This window comes from Gallus gallus, chromosome 2, assembly GCF_016699485.2.
Source record: "Gallus gallus isolate bGalGal1 chromosome 2, bGalGal1.mat.broiler.GRCg7b, whole genome shotgun sequence".
Classification (NCBI taxonomy): Eukaryota; Metazoa; Chordata; class Aves; order Galliformes; family Phasianidae; genus Gallus; species Gallus gallus.
The window spans coordinates 67,217,401-67,221,924 of NC_052533.1; the positions used below are offsets into that span (position 1 = coordinate 67,217,401).

The 4,524-nt window shown below is 45.4% G+C and overlaps 1 long non-coding RNA gene across 1 annotated transcript; it reads left to right on the top strand.

Annotated features, from left to right (window-relative positions):
- The first annotated feature begins 2,109 nt into the window (after window positions 1–2,109).
- LOC121109884 lies at window positions 2,110–4,153 on the top strand. Its single transcript, XR_006938553.1, has 2 exons — window positions 2,110–3,190; window positions 3,841–4,153. It is a non-coding gene; the product is annotated as an uncharacterized LOC121109884 (long non-coding RNA).
- The last annotated feature ends 371 nt before the right edge of the window (window positions 4,154–4,524 follow it).

Sequence of the window (4,524 nt, forward strand, 5' to 3'; positions counted from 1 at the left end):
TACAATAGTCAAACATGCATATTTGGGTCTACATGAGTCACTTTCAGTGGTTTGGTAATGCAAAGCTGCCACAATGCACCAATTACTTGACTATTAACTTCCAGCAAGAATTTTTACCACTCCCAAAACTCTGACTAGTTCTCTAGGGCAAGAAAGACATATTTTAAATTCTGGATGTACTGTTATGTTACCATCTATAAAGCACATACCAAATAGCACAGCAGATAATACTCATAAAATGTACACAAATAGAGCTTACAAACAACTGATTCCAATGCCCAGAAAGTGTAGGAATCTGATTCTCTGTGGAACAGAAGGGAGAGCTCCCACTTCCTTATGGATGAAAACACAGTAATGGAAAAGTCATCATTTTGTATTTATTGTACTGATATTTTAGAGAATTTGCCACGTTGTAGGAGAGAAGATTCTTGAAAGTAGAAAGTCTTAAAGTGCAGCCCAGTTGGGAAAACCCCAAACACTGAGCCTTTCTGCTGAAGCAGTCATCATTGCAAGCAGCAAGTACACGCTCACACTGGCAACCTGAAGCTGAAGTATCAAATACATACATCTGAATTAATATTCATCCATCTGGAGCAGAGGTGCAGGAGCCCAAGAGCAGCTTATTTTGCCTAATGCTCCATTCTAGCGTTTTCAAGAAGACCACTCATATCTCTCTCCAATATGGCCAGTAGCCAAAGTAGGGGCACCCTCCAACCTGCTGCCCCTAGTCCCACTGGCTGCTTGAAGGGCACCATCCAAGATACAACAGGCTCTGCTGAGTACAAGGGCTTATGGCAGGAAGGACAGAAACGGTTCCTTATAAAGTGGATGCCTTTAACAAGAGGGCTGCTGAGAAATAGCATTTTGGGTGTACTTTTATTCGGTTCTTTCTGTGAAAGCCCCCACACTTGAAGGCTCTCAAACTTTCAGTCTGTAGCCAGTGTAAAGCTCAAGTTGTATGTTTTAAAAGCACAGCAATGTGAGAGGTCTGTAGTATCTTACGCACACATATGAGCTGCACTTCCAAAAACAGTCAACACACAAACGTCTCGTACCACCCCTGCTAATTAAAGCACTTCAGTACCTTGTTATCCTTAACAAGAGAAACATTCATGTAATGCTCCCACATGTCATCATTGAGTGGCAAGGACAAACACAGAGAGATTAAGGACAAAAGCCAAAGTCAGGGTGGAGAGGAAATTTTACCACATAACAAGAACATAACAACCTTGCTTGGAAGGAACAAGTGATGATGCCTACCTCTGGAGGAAGCTCCTGGTTGTGGAAGAGAAGCACATCACAGCACCTCCCAGCATCCAAGAAGGAAGGAACGGGGCAGAAGGCTGGCTCTGCTCCATCCCACACCCTACCACCAGGTGCAGGTCTTCCCCTGGGCTCAGGGGGCAGGAGGAAGGGGGAATTAACTCCTTTTGGAAGGGCCAGGCTCTTCCCACATGCTGGATTGGGAGCAATGGATTTTAATATACCCTTCTGGACTTTACTTCTGCCAAAAGTTAAGCTTTTCAGCATCTCACTTTCAGACACTTAGGTAGTTTTTGGATCTATCTTCACAAGTTTTGCCAAAGATTGCATAGGAAGGCTGCAATAGTCCAAGGTCTCGTGCTTCTGGCCTCCTGTAGTCTATATTAAAGTGTTAATCACTGTGTCGTGATCCTTCCTCTCCAACAGGTTCTTTTTAACAGTTACAGTCACCAAAAGACAGAGAGGGGGTCACGTCCCATTGTAAAAGGCAGAACCAGTCTTACATCCCAAATTTAACACAAAGCAAACACTGACATTAGCCTGCCAGCAACCTTGTGACAAAGGATTATTCACAAAATGGCAATCAGCCCAAACTGGCAAATGCCTTTGAAAACAGAAGCTGTAATTACGTAAAGCTTTGGTTTGGGATAACTGGCTAAATACTGGCCTCTTCTTGGAGAGAGGTACTTTCCAGCAGCGGTATTTGACCTAAACAACAACAACTACAGAACACGGGGGAGCACGGAAAAGTTGCGGCCTCTCCCCTCCTCTTCCCGCTCTCACCTTTTCACTTCAGGCCTCCTCCCGCGCCTCTGGGCCGGACAGCGGGGCACGTCTGTATGGCTCCATACACACATTGCCATCCTGTGGCAGGATGCTGCCAGCACAAGTGCTTGCGAGAAGGCTGCAGGAGGAGGTCCGGCGAACTGAGCGCTGCTTTTTCACGACACAGACAAAATAGGGCTTTATAATGGCTGTGGGCTCAAGCTAGAGGGTGCAAATCCAACCGTGTTTTTGAAGCTTTGCAGCTCACGGGCCGTTAGATAAGTGGTCCAGCCGACTGCTGAAAAATACCAGTGTAATACTGAGGTGCAGGTAAGGAAAAAAGAAACTTGAGGAGGAGGGGAAGAGAACATCAGGCTTTGAAATCTTCAGGGGAAACAGAAATGGCCACTGACTTGAGCCCAACACAGGGCATCAAGGAGCAACAAATCGACCAGGGAAGTGTAAGCACAAAGGAGAAGCCTCGACATGATAGATGACCCAAAGCCCTCTGGAAAACTTGACCCCCCTACCAGAAGGCAGTCGGAAGAAGGGCATGACATGACAAAGGTGAGTGATAGGAGAGAGAAAGCAGAGGCTGGGTGGGAGCCTGAGGGCTGCTGGCACGTTTCAGAAAGTTGCCCTGGGTGTTACATCCAGCCCTCCGTGGCCGCAGAGAGGGATGTGCAAACCTAGCAAGGCTGTGTTTTGGCTGCCTATCTCTTTTGGCCTCACAGAAGGGGCAATATTCCCTCTGCAACTGCTTAGGAAGGCAAAAGGAAAATGTTGATTAGCACTCAGAAAAGGAAGTGGCTTATTTTGCCTGATTATAATCATGGGAACTTTGTTCCCTCTGCTCCAGTAACCACATTGGTAGCATTAACTGGAAAGCTAAGTAACTGGTAAAGAAACCACCAAATCAAACGTAATCTCATACTGCTTGCACAATTTTCCTTGAATGGACATACAAGGAACCTTCACTTTCTTCCTACATTAGGCTCCCCACTTGCCCCCCAGAAGCCATTTGTCATCTTCTTATTGGGTCACAATCTGCCTCTTTTTCCCACGGGGGACTGTCAGAAGGTTGCACAGGTTTGCACAAGAGTGCTTGAGAGCTCAGGCTGGGCCGGTGATGTCCAGTGGCTGTCAGCCCAATGCCATTATGGTAGGCCGAACTAGTGAATTATGTCTTGAGAGGCCAAGTGTCTTTTCCAGGCGAAGGCTTTTGTGTGTGTGTTTAAAACAAAAATTTACAGTGTCTTAGACATTAATTTCCGTTCAGGGTCACACAGACCATAAGCAATAATGAAATGTTATTTTCATAATTGATGTGATTGTATTATTAAATGCTGGGAAGCCAAAGTGAGATTTTCCTTAGTTCTGTTTAATTAACAGCTTAAGTCAATGTACTTCTCAATTAATAGGTACTCATCTCAGCATGGGATGGAAATCCTTCAATGCAGGCAGCTAGAGGTTTTCCAGGCCGGGCTTGCATGCTAGTGCAGAGCAGCCAAAGGATCTCATACTTTGTATTTCATGATGTTGGTGCATTTTGGCTGTGCTGCCTTCCTCCTCTATCATGTTCCACATCCCCAGGGTGACACATGCTCTCTGTAGTGCCCTGACATTGGGTCTCTTCTGGGACACAGGGGACATCCAGTAAGGGCATTACCACATATTCTGAGATGGTTTTGTTTTTCAGATTATTAATTGGAAATTAGGTTCAGATATTTGCTGGAAATCAGCCCCCCCTGATCTGAAACCAAAACGAAAGCCAGGAGAATGACCAAATTTCCCTGGATTTCCCCTTCACAGTAGACCGTTGCTGCTATCCTGCAAGAATGCAAAGAAAATTTCTTTTCCCCTGTTGTCCTCGAAGCCAACACAAGAAGAAAAAGGCAGCAACTTGGCGGCTTTAAAAAACAAAGAAATCTTAGCGAAATTTTCAAGCTCCATCTTGCATAGCGGAGACTACTGATGCTTATTAGAAGACCATGTGGGAAAGTGATTTTGTTTGGAAGATGCAAATAGAAAAGAATAATTAAAAGGTAACAGAAGATTGGTCTATTTAGTGCTGAAACAGACACCCTTGGATTAGGAGCACCAAATAAAATTAGTCTGAAAAATATCCACGTAATCCTCCCATCTTCTCTTTCTCTTTAGATAAGAGTAGGGCAGAATATTCCAGGGATTTAAGGCATCATTTGTTTACATGGTCATATTTTAATCATTTCCAAGAAGCTAAGGTTACACAACCCCAGCGTTCAAGCAATCCCCTACCTTGCTGTTTATAAGAAGTGGGGCCTGACATTCATAACGTTCCCGGGTTGCTCCAAGGGGACAGGAGGAGAGAGCAGGGGAAGGAGGGAGGGAGGCAGGAGGAGGAGGGAGGTGAGGAGAGAAAGGTCAGCTCGCTTTTTAAGCGGCTCTGAGCTTGCTGGAAGCTTTCAGCGTGTGGGTGGTAGGTGTATCGGCTGACACAGGGAAGTGTAAGCGTGA